General features: G+C 41.6%; 1 protein-coding gene across 7 annotated transcripts in view; it reads right to left on the bottom strand.

Moving 5' to 3' along the window:
* Positions 1-17,527, bottom strand: part of LOC126297666 (uncharacterized) — a 275,101-nt gene that overhangs the window by 120,522 nt on the left and 137,052 nt on the right. Inside the window, exon 1 of one of the 7 annotated variants that reach the window (XM_049988764.1) lies at positions 9,142-9,209. The exons of the other annotated variants lie outside the window; for them this stretch is intronic. The gene's annotated coding sequence lies outside the window, so the exon portion shown is untranslated. Of the gene's footprint in view, positions 1-9,141; positions 9,210-17,527 lie in introns of those variants that run through there. 7 annotated transcript variants of the gene reach the window in all.

Here is a 17,527-nt window from a genome sequence, read left to right as displayed (position 1 = left end):
AATCCAGGTCCTGTTTACAGCATCATGATGGTCGCATCCGTGTTTGGCGACATCGCTGTGAATGCACATTGGAAGCCGGTATTCGTCATCGCCATACTGGCATATCACCCGGCGTGATGGTATGGAGTGCCATTGGTAACACGTCTCGGTCACCTCTTGTTCGCATTGAAGGCGCTTTGAACAGTGGACATTACATTTCAGATGTGTTACGACCCGTGGCTCTACCCTACATTTCAGTAGGATAATGCACGACCGCATGTTCCTGGTCCTGTGCGGGCCTTTCTGGATACATAAAATGTTCGACTGCTGCCCTGGCCAGCACATTCTCCAGATCTCTCACCAATTGAAAACGTCTGGTCAATGGTGGCTGAGCAACTGGCTCGTCACAATACGCCAGTCACTACTCTTGATGAACTGTGGTAAATTGTTGAAGCTGCATGGGCCTCTGTACCTGTACACGCCATCCAAGCTCTGTTTGACTCAATGCCCAGGCATATCAGGGCCATTATTACGGCTAGAGGTGGTAGTTCTGGGTACTGATTTCCTAGGATCTATGCGCCCAAACTGCGTGAAAATGTAATCACACGTCAGTTGTAGTATAATATATTTGCCCAATGAATACCCGTTTATCATCTGCATTTCTTCTTGGTGTAGCAATTTTAATGGCCAGTGTATAAGTTCCTTGATAGTTTCAACTAGTATAGAGTGCCTTACATATTTACTTCGTTTTCGAACGTTCTACGCATAAAACTCGTATTTTCTTGTTCCTTTCATGTTCATGCAATATACTGCATTAACTAGATAATGTCGTTCATGCACAGCTACGGAATTTTATCATTCCTTTCTTGCAACGGAGTGCCGCAGGGTACGAGGAGCACTCCGGCGGCCATGTCCCTCTTACCACTTCTCGCCCATGGGTAACTCTGGCGTTAGCGGTAACAGAGGGCGCTGATTATGTGCAGCAGTATGTTTTCTTTCATGTGGCTTCTTTAGCTCTTTGTTTTATAGTTTCTATATTTTATCCACTATGAACGATGTTTATTATTTATGTCATTATCTAGAATATTCGCACTTGAGCATATGTCAATTACTGTCTTGTAAGTCTTCCTCTATTTAACAATCTGACTTTTGCCGTGTATTACTGTAATGCCTTTTATACTTTATAACCTCACTACAGACTTCAACGATTGTATCCCCCTTTATTTTACGCTGTTCAATTAATCACTGAAAAGTAGTGTATGCTTACCGTGGCGACATCTGGTGAACTTACAACAGAAACATCTTGTGGCTACTGTACGGCACGTTGTTTTGAACAGTGGTGCTATTGACAACATGACCCGTGCATATGCTGTTATTTATATATATTTGACGATGCTGGTGCCGATTTTGCATTTAATATTTGACGATGCCACTATGGCTGCAGTACATTACGACATTGTTTATAAAAACACAGGTATGCCTTTTCATACATATATGTCAGTAGTACTTATGGTCTATTTATTGTTTTTAAGCTGTAGACAATCTGCGAGTGTATTTATGTTTTTCCCCATATTTTTTACTGCAGATCTGAAGATAGTCATTATAGACCGAAACCGGTAATCTGTGAACAAAAGTTTGTGACCATACACATAAATTAAAGGAAATTTATTCTATATACGGGTCACTGTTTTATTCGCGACAGTGTCGCAGCTTCTGAAAATCAGTTACAGCTTGCACTGTACGTGCTTGAGCATTGTTCTGCAAAATAATAGTCAGGTCCTGCAGAAAGTGTCATCATCACTTCTGTCTCTCAGCTTGTCGTAGCTTCTGTTCCAAAAATGAACAGCATAGAGGAAGAAGTGATGGCACTTTCTGCAGGATCTGAGCACCATTTTGCAGGACAATGCTGAAGCACGTACAGTGCAAGCTGTTACTGATTTGTCTGTCTGACGGGGCTGCTAAGTGCTATACCACCTACTGTACTTCCCCTCGTGAGTTCAACTCGATTTCTAAACTGAAGGAAACATTTCACGGCATTCGCTTCAGAACTGCTACAAATTCGTCGGGCAACAGACCGCGCCGCTCGAACTGTCAACAGAACACGTACTGCTAAGAGTATCCTGCCACTTACACATCGCTGGCAACTGATTACACACAATGCTGGTGACTACTTTTAGGGTTAGTAAAACTTTGAAACACGTATCTATTTTGTACGAGCTATAAATAAATAGTTGCTACTATTAAAGTTCCAACCCTCGTATTTGCACATCTATATCATGAAATGACAACAATGAGGTATTATAAGTGTTTACCAACAATTATCCCTTCCACACGAATGGTGTGTGGATGTGGGTTAAATGTAAGATGTACTCTCCGTCACACACCATAAGGTTGTATGCAGGTGTTATACATATTGTGATTCTCTATATATGCACTAGCATCGTTCGAGGAAAAGCATTTGGCCGCTAAGCAACAATTGCGTAAACAAAACTAAGAGCACAAGTGAGCAGTTTGTTAAATTAGGCCAAAATCATGTGGTGACTTTTTTTTAATGTAAGGTCACTGCGAAGTGAGTGGGTTGTTTTACGTTAGGGTCATACGCCTAAAGGTATTTGGTCATTAATTTGGCCCTTAATAGACAATACTAAGAGCGCAATTAAGTAGTTTGTTTACATTTGGTCATATTAAACTGGACTGGTTACATAAAGAGAGCTTACCTAAGTGGACGGTTTGTTTCCTTAGAAGAACGATGTTCCTCTTTTTTTTTTCCTGAGCTGATACAGCACCACTACTGATATGGATATTTTCCCTCATCCAATCTTTGCAGGTACCATAATTAACAGCGTTACACATTCTTATATGCGATGTATTGCTGCTCAAGGTACTCACACTTCGTACAAAAATGTCTTATGCTCTTGCAACACACGCACACTTTTCTGAAGTTCCAAGCACGTGCCAAGTTGGAACACAAGTTCTTTCCCTTTTGGCTATGTTCATCATATTCGGCACATATCATCTAGAATTATGGTTGTAACTGATTGTCCTTGATCTCCTGAAGGTAAGAATAATTACTATATCTGGACGCAAGCATCATCATATGTGCGCAAGAATAAATAATTATACATTTTTTTGTTTCTGTTAAGTACTAATTGACTGCATCTCCAGCGTGGAGCTGTGGTGGTGGTGGTGGTGGTGGTGGTGGTGGTGGTGGTGGGTATTCACGTTTGCTGAACTGTCTTTAGTATTCCAGCCAACTAAAACACACACACATCCGCAAGATTTTATTGTAACTACTGTTGTTATCTTGTTACTGAATATTGTTAAATAAATTATTAATTCCTGCAAGAATTGTATGACCTCATACTGTACATGGAAACACGAGTTATGATTACAAATAATAATAAATGTAACATGGTGATGAAACTAAGAGCAGGAGAAAAGAAGAGCCCCAGTCTCTACACCTGCAACACCCGAAATGGTTGCAAAAATATTCGGTAATTTTATTTTCGCCTTTCTCCAAAATAATACAAAATAAAAATAACAAATTTATTCTAGAGTGTTGTGGCAGACATAACTGCAGAGTTAAACAGGTAGATGCTTCAGCAATCACTTTAGTCTCCTTGCACCTAGCCTACAGTTTTGCTTCACATTTGCTGCCTTTCCTGCCAACGGCATTTTATACATCACATCCTCCTCTCGACGACGACGATCTGTCTATAGGGTTACAGGTTAAAGCTGCTGTTCGTATCGTGTGGCTGGCGGCAGCGGCAGTTGACGCAGCCTACTTGCTACGTCTACATGAGAAATCCGTAAGAAGATTGTCGCGATTATACGTTGCGGCCTGAAGCGTGTTTGCTACACCGGCCAATTATCGGTTTTCCGATCGTAAGCTGTTTTACAACACTGGCCTCTGAAAATCAGCTGTTGCAGTTCCTGATTTAGTCATCACAATGGCTGTTTCTCTTCAGTTAAATATCGGACATAGGGAACGTCATGCTCGGTCTAATATTTGTAATTCTTCTTCGCTGTACAAAGAGTCACTTCGTCCACATAAGCCGAATCTTTTTGCTAAAAAGACGTAACCCGACGGTTCTCCGTTTACATGGGAATGAAAAACTATTGTGGAAGGGGAAATCGGGCAGCTAGAACCGCATATTCAGGATCTACGAGCAGTGTTTACATTAGCTATCAGAAGCGGTAGGGAAACAACTTTACGAAATCCTGTTTCGGAAGCCTCGCTTAAACGTGGTGACTGTCCCGTTGAAAAGTATGGGGAGCCATTCATTAGCAGCGTCTGCGGTGCCAAGTGGGCCGCCACCAGCCATGATTCGTGACCAGTGCAGCCGCAGCTCAAGAGTTAAGAGTGCTGTAAGGCTGTCCTCACACGGGACGTGAAAGCATTCGTGCACGTCGAGCTGGTCTACTTTCGTGAATTTGCAGAGTGGAATTTCACAGCATTCCAAAGACTGAATAAGACACGACAGACTTTTGCTTCTTGGAGAGGAACGTGGACACATGAGGTACTAGATAACTTTCTACACCACAAGCAGAACTCAGTGACGCCATGGCATAAGTGCTTACGTCATTTGCAGGTGAAGCTACGTCATTTGCAGGTGAAGCTCTAATTTGGTGGGTTTTATGTAACACCTTACATCCTACAAATACAGGGTGTTCAAAAATTCAGTGCACAAACTAACAAGGACGATGAAGACAAAAACAAACATATGTCGTGAAGTAACCACAGGGTATGGGAAACTTATATTGATGGAATACTGAGTATGCAGGAGGTTATTGTGTGTGACTGAGAATAAAACGGTGTTAAATGTTTCTCACTGCTTTATTCTTCTGATGACTATGTTGTTGTTGTGGTCTTCAGTCCTGAAACTGGTTTGATGCAGCTCTCCATGCTACTCTATCCTGTGCAAGCTGCTTCATCTCCCAGTACCTACTGCAACCTACGTCCTTCTGAATCTGCTTAGTGTAGTCATCTCTTGGTCTCCCTCTACGATTTTTACCCTCCACGCTGCCCTCCAATACTAAATTGGTGATCCCTTGATGCCTCAGAACATGTCCTACCAACCGATCCCTTCTTCTGGTCAAGTTGTGCCACAAACTTCTCTTCTCCCCAATCCGATTCAATACTTCCTCATTAGTTATGTGATCTGCCCATCTAATCTTCAGCATTCTTCTGTAGCACCACATTTCGAAAGCTTCTATTCTCTTCTTGTCCAAACTATTTATCGTCCATGATTCACTTCCATACATGGCTACACTCCATACAAATACTTTCAGAAATGACTTCCTGACAAATCTATACTCGATGTTAACAAACTTCTCTTCTTCAGAAACGCTTTTCTTGCCATTGCCAGTCTACATTTTATATCCTCTCTACTTCGACCATCATCAGTTATTTTGCTCCCCAAATAGCAAAACTCCTTTACTACTTTAAGTGTCTCTAAGATTACAATAAGTGCTCAAAATCAGCACCAATAACTTCTACACACAGCCGGTATCGACGAAGCAGGGAGTCTCGTGCTCGTTGAAAAATATGTGGTGTGTTCTGCATTTGTGCAGCTGTTGCAAGAATTCTTTCAACCAATTCCGCCTCCGAATCATCGGGGGTAGAATACACCTCTGATTTCATGTAGCCCCAGAGAAAGAAATTAACGTGCAGGGGGGTAACGGACTGAGCGTACAGTAGATTTTTTTTTTTTTTAAATCTCATTTTGTTCGCTTTCGTTCGTTGCATCTGCTCGGGGCGGACGTCGTAAGACATCCGTTTAAGTTCGTTGTTGATCGATTAACTCGGTTTTTTCTTTATTACAGAGGGCTGCTAACCCTCTGACCGAATACGCTGAGCTACCGTGCATAGATCAAGAGGACCGGGTTCTACAGGGTATTCGTAGTACAAACTCAAGGCAAGTGGTCCGCCAACATGGTGCAAGTCTAAGTACGATGCATGACAACCGCTACTATCACTATCACCTGCAACGAGTGCAAGATTTATCAGCAGCATATTTGTCTCTACGGGAAGGATTTTGTCGATGGTTTTTGGATCAGGCTATCACAATTACGGGACTTCTGTCATCAGGCCTCTTTACCGACGGAGCAACCTTTACCAGAAATGGCATCATCACTGTCCGCAATCATCTGTGGGCTACAGACACAGCACGTGGTCAAAGGAACTTTCATTCGCCAGCGCCATTTACCGTGGCAACGATGCATTTCCCGACACATGTTTACAAGACCTTTTGTTCCTCCATTTCTAGTCACGAATCTGTCCCTGCAGTTTGTCGGTTTTATTAATGTGCACCTTGTATAAAGGTACCTCCTCGATTAACGTCGGCAGGTGAATTTCAAAAAACACATACTATGTTCGCCATCTGAGTCAAGCAGACAACATGCAAGGCCCATGTAAGCAGTCGCCCACGACACCGGCCCACATGTTTACTGCAAAACGTCTCTGATAACCACGCAGAACTGTAATACGTGCGTTTTCACCCGACCATACATGCGAATTGTGGCTAGCGTAAATGCTTTCCCGAGTAAACTGAGCCTCATCTGTCAACACAACAACTTCAGGAAAACGAGGATAGTAATTTGATCCTATGGCCTGTACTATCATAGAACAAAAAGAATGAAGCAGCTGTTCACACAAAATACCCAATATTAAACTATGGTGAATACCGAGCACAGCAGCAATTGTTCGCTTACTTGTCTCTGGATTGCTCTCAATGTGTAACAGCACTTCCGCCTCAATGTTAAATGTACGCACCGCCCGTAGTCTGTCCGAATTAGCCCTGTTTACCATCAATGTGCCAGTATTTTCCACACTGGAGTGTGGATTGCAGTAAATGTGCGATAATGTGGATATCTGCGTGCAGGAAAATATACGCGGTTTATTCGTCTGGCTCTTCGACTAATGCATCAGCCGTGCCACGAAGTGCATTCCTTGCAGTTCTCCACATGTGTAGTGTTTCATGTTAACAGTGCAATTGTCATGCAGGCACTAGTCCTACCCACAGTTTGCTGAATCAGTATCGATGAGCATGACATTACAGCCTACTACGTACCTCAAACTAACATTTAGTATAACAACGTTAGACACACTGACTTCTCCGCTGCGCTCATGTACTATCTACGCATGCTCAGTGCTCACGCAATATGGGTTTCCGACACATGGTTGCTTTACAAAATATATATGTTTTGTCTCCTGTATCATCCCTGTTAACTTGGGCAATGAATTTTTGAATACCCTGCCCATACTGTTTCAAGGCACGTGTATATTGAGGATCACTTGAAAATGTATCTGTTTTAGGTGTGATTTGCTGGAATAAAATATTGGGAAAGTGTGATACACGTGCCAGATACAGCCGACAATTTACGGTGGAGAGCGCTGCAAATCACTATGAGGAGCAAGTTTCCTGTGATGCAGCAGCTCATTTCTAAGTGTGCGCCAAACGCGATGGGAAACACGTCTGGCGTACTTAACGATGAGTTACGCGTCCCGCGTGGAAACGGTTTTACTGAAGCAGCTACTGACTAGGCTGCTAAACTGATAACGTCTGCTACAGAAAGTCATTTTCAGTTTTAGAAGTCGAAAAACCAGCGAAAATAGTGCCGAAGTTTCCATGTATTTTCATGTAGAGTGGTGTTCAATAATTAATGCAACACATTTTTCTTCTTCTGAAAGCATGTTGGTCATATTCAGGATCCCAACACACCATATTACTCCCCAATCTTTTGGCTACAAAACTATTTTTCAACAAAATCTCCTTTCAACCTGACAGCTTTACGCCACCTCAATGGTGTCACTCTACTATTCGACCACTGTAATGGAGACCAGATTTTGGATAGCAAATTAACACCATTTTGAGGAACGGTCCAGTAACATTACGACCCCCTGTCCAAATCAATATCATACAGCTTCTCTACATCGAAGAAAATGTACGAGGTTTTCCTTGCGCAAGACAGCCTGTCATCCAGTAGGATACATTATCGACGACTGACATCTACAAATCAGACTGGAAGGGGTTCAGTACTTGCTTAGCACCAGGTGAACATCGGCACAATGGTTTTACTGCTCGGCTAGTGGCGGCAACATTACAATAGCCAATTTACTATATGTGGTGCTTCAAGGGCGTGTGAAAAGAGACCAATGTTACATTAATCCTAGAGTCAAAGTCTGCCAAAACCAGATTGTATTTCTTGCATTCTGGTCGGAACTTGAGTGCACTGCCGAGGCATGTTGAAGGCCAGCAGAAGTAAACATGGAGCTGATTTTGGCATTTGCTAACCGCAACAATGAAGGCGCTTCCAACCAAAATGTAGCAGCTGCGTCAGGTTCACACAGCAAAGAGGGCACACCAGTTCTCCGTGCTCTCCAGCCAACACCCGCAGCAAAGCGGTGCCGCTAGCGAGATGCCGAAGCAGCTACGCAAACTTCGGGCTCGATTTTCGGCGCGCCTTATCTTTTGCGAGCATCATACGCCGTAGTTGACATCGCTGTAATCTAGTCCTAGCATTTATATTTCGGACTGCAAATGATTGCGTTACCGGTATGCTATTGGTTTTCAAGTGTGTCTCTCCTCTGGACTCTTTGCATACAATAATAAGGACGATATCTTTGCTCTTATTTAGACTTTGACACTGTGGTCACGACCTGTACTTGCTTGAGTGTCTTCAAACAAATATGCTGAAAATGGCAGGAAATAATTATGACACCAGCTATGAGACGGTATTTCACCTAATTTCTTAGTTTACTGGTAGACATTGTAAAAGACTGTCGTCTCCTCAGCTTTGGACAATACAGGAGTCAGGTCCCAGATGCGAAATTGGTACTTTTAACAATTTGTTGTTAGAAAAGAAGCTCAAACCAGATTCCAAGGTGGGAAGGTGACGGAATGCTTGGTTATGGTATACAGTCAGACACCATCTCCAGTGTGTTGTCTGGAGAAATCCTGCTTTAGTGAAGCTGATACAGGCAATCATTACATCTGCCACAAATATTCCTGATGGCTTCCCAAACGCTTGTAGGGTTCATGAAATTTTATGGAATCCAGTAACATTTGGTATCTCTGATCATTTTCGGAGTTTTTTATGGAGAAGGATAAGGGTAACTTCATCCCCTCTTAGCAAGAAAGTCAGTTTAAACGACAGCACCTTATATTCCCAAACACTGAGCACTTTGCTTGCATCCACACAACAGACTCAGCAGCACGATGGCGACCTGTAACGAAATGACACACTGTGCCATAATCTGTTCTCTGTACGTCTTGTTGACGGAAAACTATTAGCGTCACGATTCTCTTAATGGATATGTGTTGGGAGGGAGGAACGGGGTGGAAGGCTGATGTTATCGAAAATTTTTGGCAAACAAGTGCATCATTTTTCTTACCCTATGTATTTTCTCCCTTTTGTGTCCGTTTGCAGAAGCATTACAGGAGATTACGACGATCCATGAATGAGAATCACGCAGCCAGACAATAATATAGAGATCGAGCATATTTCAATAACCTATTCCATACAAGTAGTGATTATTTATTAATACCTCCTTGGCCCTACACAGGACATAGGCCGAAGTAACTGTTCTAACCTTCCACACTTATTCTGCAAATGAAGAATTACTAGAGCAAGGCAGCTCCTTTCACGATACTGGAGGCAATTTACTGGGGGTGGAGGGGGAGAGGGGGAGATGAGGGGGAGATGGGGGGAAGAGAGAGAGAGAGAGAGAGAGAGAGAGAGAGAGAGAGAGAGAGAGAGAGAGAGAGCACCGCAATTAGAATTTTCGTATGAAAGGAATCTGTTGTACAATGGTTAGTGAACGCCACAGAAGTCAAGATGTGCTATTACTCCAACCCAAGCATAGAAGATCAGTTTTTTCCACATATTTTTCTGAAGAACAACGTAGACACAGGCGTCTGAACAGGGGATGCAGAGGCCAGGGAGAATTCTGGATACTACACCCATATATTTTAACCAAGAGGTTTAAGGTGCTGTCTCCCACAGAACTGACACTCATCCAGTGCAACATAATTCACATGTTGGGAAGCCTAGTGTGTTCCATGTCAGGAGGAAGCCAGAGCGAAATCCTAGGTGCCTGAAAACCAAACACTGTACGATAGCAGTGGTAATGTTACCGATGACAATGCCACTCAAAATGAGTTCTAAACAAGGTTTTTCGCTAAATAAGAGGAAGTAAATATTACAGAATTTGAATTACAAACAGCTGCCAACATGAGTAACTTATTTGTCTATAAACTTGGTGATTTTGGATGCGAGGCTCTCAACACCATGGGCATCAGCGCCTCGACAAAGTCAACATGCCATTCCTGTGTGGGGTGTGGGGTGTGGGAGAGGGTGGGGGGAGAGGGGGGGGGCGCGGGGCGGGAGAGACATGGACGCTATCCCCAAATGCGGAGTAGTTTACAATAATGTTTTAAAATCCGCCTCGCCTCGCCGACAGTTTATGGATGAGGCCCGACAATTCGCAAAATTTCAAAACAGATGTAACGCTGATGTCCAGTATCTGTGCAGATGGTGGGCATATCTCCATCCAATCCGAACACAGCCCTGATGTCAGTATATAAGACACAGGTAACCAAAATACGCTGAACCAAAACAGGTACACCAAACACTTCACACTGTAGTGGATCGCCCAGCCAGAGGAGGAAATGCGCGTTTCAGGAGTGTGTCTTCGGCGCAGTCTTGGTGAGCAGAACTTCTTTCTATCGGTGAGGTTGGCATCAACTTCGCCATGCCTACGTGGTCAATTTGAGTGACCGCAGTTTGTTTTCCGCCACCTCCAACAATTTAATTTCCCACTGACGCATGATTTGCCTGTCAGATAACTAGATGACGGCGTGAAAAGGGACGGCACATCGACGAACAACACTATCCCGACATGCCTATTTGGCTGCATTGTCTGGTATGTCGTTTTCTGGTATCACAACGTGTCCAGGTACGCAGCAAAATATCACCACCTTGCCACGGTGTTGGAGCCACTGTGAGTAGTCATGGATAAGCTGAATCAACTAGGCCGCCACAAACGTTTGGTGGACCGCTTGCACTGAGCGAGTCAGAACAGACGAGGAACCTTTTAACGTGTATACCTGTGAATCCACTCCAGTGCCATAATAATGCCAAATAACTCTGCATCATAATTTCCAACTTGTTCCCTATCCAAATGCCAAATACTCTTAATTATGCTTCATAATTTCCAACTTGTTCCCCATCAGAGAAAACAGCTGAACAACCGAGGGCATTCCCTTGCTGGGATCCACCTGTATAAACAATGATAAATCAGTGGTACTGAAGAAAACTAAGTTATGGCAAAGCAATCTGAAGTACAGTTTCTCTTGTACTACAGCAAGAGTTGAAATACTTTGAGCCTCTGAAGACGCCAAGGTGGCAGCTTGTTCCGTCCCTGGAGATTTTCTACATCCGGACCCTTCGATCAGTCAGCAGCACTGCTGCATTAAATTTTGGGTGTGTAGCCGCATAAATTCAGCTTCTCCAGCTATCATCGTTCTGCCGTCTTCAGGGTGAGCCGAAAGACTGGCGCTCCAGTGACAGAACGGCAATAAATAAGAAGCGCAAGTCCCGTGTTAAAAGATGGAGAGACGGAGCGCTAGCAGCGTCCAAAGCGACGTGGAGATGAACTAAAAAAAATAGTAAACGCCTCCTGGTGAATCAAATTTGCGTGTTAGCAATGACGCAGTTTGTAGTGGATTTGTTGGTGGTGATGTGGGCATCTTCTTTGATAAAGGAAGTGGCGAAATGTAAACAATGTGATGGTGTTGGCTGTCTGGAAATAACTGAACAACAAAGATGCAGGAAGGGTTTAGCGTCAAAATTTGTTGTTCTGTGTAGATCCTGCAATAAATCTACATCGAAAATGACGTCGAACATTGTGCATAATTCATATGATGTGAATTTGAAGTTAGTGTATGCAATGCGTGCAATAGCAAAAGGAAAAAAGCCTGCTCCAACGTTTTGTGGTTTGCTGCACCTTCCTTCCTCCTCCCAGTAGGTTCAGCAAGTACATAAAATTACTTTTAGGTACCTTGAAGGTTGTGTCTCAATCATTTATGAAACATGCGGTAGGAGAAACTGTAAATATTAGTGGAATGGCGGACACTGCTGTTGCACTTGATGTGACATGGTAATGTTGAGGACATCATTCTTTGAATGGTGTTGTAAGTGCTGCTCCTCTGGAGAATGGAAATGTTGATGTTGAGTGTTTATCTGAGTACTGCCACGCCTGCCATGGTAACACTGAAGGACATATTGAACATCAGTGTTCTAAAAAGTATGATGGTTACAGTGGATGTATGAAGTGTGATGGAACTCTAAAAATATTTCAGTGGTCGGTGCCCATTTATAATGTTAGATATACAAAGTACCTAGGTGATGGGAGCTTTAAAGCTTTCAATAAAATTAATGAGTTCCATGTTTATGGTGATACCTTGGTAACAAAACTGGAGTGTTGTGGTCATGTGCAAAAGAGGGTGGGTGCTAGATTGAGGAGGCTATGAAGAGAAATGGAAGGAAAGTTGTTATCTGACGAAAAATCTGTCTAGCCGAGGGAGATTGACAGAAACTGAAATAGACCTCCTTCAGAGTTATAATGGACTGGCCATTAGATGAACTGCACCTCCGAATGATGTTACAGCAATGAGAAAAGCTGTATGGGCCACCTACTTTCGTAAGTTGTCCACAGATGACCACCCTGTTCATGGATATTGTCCTAAAGCAGCAGATTCTTGGTATGGTTGCCAAACAGCAAAAGTGGTCAAATATACCATTATAAGCATTCTCTTTCTGAGCCTGTTAATGAAATAACACCAATTTTTAGAGACCCGAGTGACCCTGTTTTGCTTAGTAAATGTCTTCATGGGGGCACTCATAATACCGATGAAAGTTTCAACCATTGCATATGGGAAATATTACCCATGAATGTTTTTGTAGGACTAAATACATTAAAAGTTGGTGTAATGTATGCAGTGATATGGTTCAATGATGGAGTGACAGGAAGGTTGGAAGTCCTAAGAAATTTAGGCATAAAATGTGGCTCTAGTATGGAAGATCAGTTGCTTGTGTGCTACAGACAACAGGTGCATGAAGCTGAAAGATTCACTCTTTATGTTACCAAAGAAGCAAGAAGTGCTAAAAGGAATGCCAAGATAAAGCTTGAAGATGAAGAAATGTTGCAGGATGAAAACTATGCTTAAGGAATGTTCAGAGACACATTAAGGAATGTTCAGAGGCACAGTTTAATTGGAATCATATCTTTGTTTGCAATTTCCCACAAGCTGTATTTTTCAGAATTCAGGTACAAATATTTCCTAAAGTATATAAAGCATTGCTCTAATTTTCTTCTGTAACTTGCAATAGTCCATACGTATGTAGTAGACCTAAGCTTTATTGCAGAATCAACTAAATTATAGAAAAAATAACATTTTTATTAGGAAAAGTCATAAAAATTGAAATGTATGATGTGATTTTCTTAATCCTTGTAACACACATATTAGGTGGAATTAAAGTAGTCTAGTACCACAGCCATCATGTCATGCACGTCTGGTAAAAATTTGGTCTCGTTCAAATGTATAACACTGGATTAAATGGTACCTCAATTTGAGGAAGCATTTTGGAAAATTTCTCTTATTTTATTGTGATTATCATTTCTCCCTAAGTAGGTGGGTGGCAACAGAATGTTTTCGCAATTAGAGGAGAAAACTGGTGATAGAAATTTCATGAGAAGATGACGTCGCAACAAATACGCCTTTGTTTTAATGAGTGGCACTCCAGTTCACGTATACATCTGTGACACCATCTCCCATATTTTGCGATCATACAAAATGAGCTGCCCATACTTTTTCAATGTCACCCATCAGTCCCACCTGATGCAGATCTCTCACAGCACTGCAATACTCCAGAACAGGGCGGACTAGCGTGGTGTAAGCAGTCTCTTTAGTAGACCTGTTGCACCTTCTAAGTGTTCTGCCAATGAATCACAGTCTTTGGTTTGCTCTACCCACAAGATTTTCTATGTGATTGTTACAATTTAGGTTATTTGTAAATGTAATCCCTAAGTATTTTGTTGAATTTACAGCCTTAAGATTTGTGTGACTTATTGAATAATCGAAATTTAGCTGATTTCTTTTAGTTCTCATGTGAATAACTTCACATTTTTCTGTGTTCAGGGTCAATAGCTACTTTTCGCACCATACAGATATCTTATCTAAATCATTTTGCAAGCAGTTTTGATAATCCGATGACTTTACGAGATGGTAAATGACAGCATCAACTGCAAACAATTTAAGACGGCTACTCAGATTGTCTATGTCATTAATATAGATCAGGAATGGAAAATATCTCAAGAAAGTGAATGGAAGTATATTTTATCATATGTAGAGACAGGTTAATTCGAGTAATTCTTTAATGGCTCTGAGCACTATGGGACTTATCATCTGAGGTCATCAGTCCCCTAGAATTTAGAACTACTTAAACCGAACTAACCTAAGGACATCACACACATCCATGCCCAGTGCAGGATTCGTACCTGCGACCGTGGCGGTCGCACGGTTCTACACTGAAGCGCCTAGAACCGCTCGGCCACCCCGGCCAGCAATTCATTATTGTAATAAAAGAAAATTTGGATTTCTTTTATGTTACATTTTTCTTGTCTTATGCAAGTCAAGTGGACAGGAAGTGAAACATCAATCTGTCATCCTTGCATGTTCAAGCTACATTGCATTTTCCTTGAGACACATATTTAAATGAATTATCACGAGCAATAGGCCTACCTGCAGAAAAACAATTAAGTTCCTCTTTCTCACTCGCAGTTTGTAAAGCTATTTTACTGAGCATTTGTCACCACGTGTGAAGTGATTAGAATTAGTATGCTACACAAAAAAGGTACAATCTATTACACGCTTAGCTACTATGCCATCCACAGAAGTGGGTGCCTTCTCATTATCTAAAATTTGTCACAACTGAAGGTATGCTTCAGGAATCTTTCACTATTGATCACGGACTTCTTTTTAAATGTTCCTACATCCTAAAAGAACTGTCAACACAACACAAAAGCAGACTCAACATCAAGATTAAGAGAAGAGCACCACAGATACGAAACAGGGATAAAAGCAATTATGTGAGAACAAAAATTAGCTACCACTATTTTATTTTTTAAAGCTCAATGTAGAATTTATGCCTGAACTGTCAAACAGCTTTAAACTTTTTATTTGATTTCTTCTTAGCCACATTAATTTTTATATTACACATGGTGTGTTTCCAATCTGACATACTTGTTGATGAAAACAGTCATTTTACACGCATCACAGGTTCTTTGAGGTGTCCGACCCTTGTTCAGCACAATGTAACCTGCTACATATGCCAATGCTTGTCTGTCATTCCTGCCGCCTCACCACCACCACCACCACCACCACCACCACCACCACCACCACCACCAGAAGCTGCATTATCAGGAAGGACACTATAATACATTTTCATCAACTATGCAGTTGTCTTGTATGGAGATGAAGCTGTCATTACGAGCTCAAACTGTCTTGAATTGCTTAATGATGCGCCTCTATCATCCTCACATTTACCTAATGAATTTATAGGTAAGGATATGTTATTGATTGTAAACATTTTCAGTGCTGCTTCGAACTGAAAGCAGGTTGGGTTGATGTTTGAAGCACTATACTGCCTCACGAAACAACACTCTCCAGTGGGTGTCAATTGAAGGCCCGCATGCTTAAAAAAACTGAAGCCAATGTTTTACAATCTTTTCCAAATGAACACAAGGGATGTTATTGTAGTATGCCCACCACTTATGAATCTGAACATTTCTCTCTCTCTCTCTCTCTCTCTCTCTCTCTCTCTCTCTCTCTCTCTCTCTCTCTCTCTCTCTCTCTCCCCCCCCCCCCCCTCCCTCCCTCCCTCCCACTAACTCCAACACTTTCCAATTTTCCTTGTCCATTAACACTGTAGCACATTTTAATATATGGCGACTCTGCAGGGAGGGCACACTTTTAAGATTTGCCAATTTGCCATCTTGTGGATAACAATGGGAGCTGTTTAGTGAATTAATCCAAGATGTATCAAAATACTAAACTGTCCACCCTCATCTGGGTCTTATCTTAACATATAGGTTTCTTAGGTAAGGACATAACCGATTTACACTCCCCACTCCCTGCCCCAAACAAAATATCCTTACTTACTCACATTTGTGTATCCTCCACAGTAAACATCTGAGAATACATTGTTTTATGGAAGTACAAAACTGTATGAGTTTGTTTAACTGATTTCCACAATAAATAATTAAAACTATAGGCAGACAGAACAGACGTCATCTTCAGTGTATGTCAGCAACTCTTTTGCCTATATTCTCGTGTATGGGATTAGTGTTTCTAGCACTTCAGCAAACAACAGATGCTCAGCAGTTCACACCACAATTTTAGCATGAAACAGGACGTGCACTGTAACTACTGCTAGGTAATATGAAAAATACACAGCAATACTTCTGTATAATACCTGTATCATTTATGTTAACAATCTCCACCTGTTTTCTAGATACATTATTAAGACTATAGACCAACATAGAATAGTTATAACCTTTTCTCAGTCTTGATTGTTAGGTGGTGTACGTCTATACCAGACAACTTTACATGTCTTTACTACCCCAGCAGATACATTTCATAATGACAGTAGCGATTAAATCTTTAACAGATAGTGGCTTAAATCTGGTCAAAACATCAGTTCTTTTGGGTATTAGTTCTGTTGATATAAACATTGATGCATGGTAAATACTTTAAAAAGGTCCTGGATTAAGAAAATTTGTTTCTACAGCTTTAATATACTACTTATAGATAATACCTACACTATCCATGTTCCAGTCTGTGTTAAGAAAGGCAGTCTACACTACAACAGCCAGCGCTTTTTTTAGTAGAGTAGCCTACAAAGTTGAATTATGTATGGCTGTCAGCCACCTCCCAGTTTTTAATGCAGTACTGTGGGGTGCTGCCTCATGCCATCAATAGACATTCCATTAAAACTTCTACGACATATATACCTCCAAATTCCAGTCTCGTTAAGGAACAAGCACCTCGATTGCAATGTTACATTTTTTAAATTTTCTCTCTATGACAGCTTTCACCTTTATTTCCGCACCTACGGATTGGTCTATGGCAGAAATACAACATTTCATAATAGTGATGTGACCCCATTTAGTCTGGGTTACCAAGAAAATATTACATAACTTAGTGATTTGGTAGTGAGAAGAACATGGGACTCCACACACAAAATATCCCAGCAAACACCTGCCCCTTGTCAAAGTTTTCAAAACACTGTATTATGTCACATAAAATAAAACAGGTGACCAAAAGGTACTTTTAAAAAATTATATAATCTACTTTGTCGTTAAATTGACAACCCCCATTAGGAATAAGAAGGAAACAGCAGATTACCTTATAATGGCACGTGGCACAGTCCAATGCAAACCCAATGGGATCAGGCCTATACTAAAGCATTACATCATAAACAT

Source organism: Schistocerca gregaria, chromosome X, assembly GCF_023897955.1.
Source record: "Schistocerca gregaria isolate iqSchGreg1 chromosome X, iqSchGreg1.2, whole genome shotgun sequence".
Classification (NCBI taxonomy): Eukaryota; Metazoa; Arthropoda; class Insecta; order Orthoptera; family Acrididae; genus Schistocerca; species Schistocerca gregaria.
This window is presented reverse-complemented; position numbering and strand designations above follow the sequence as displayed.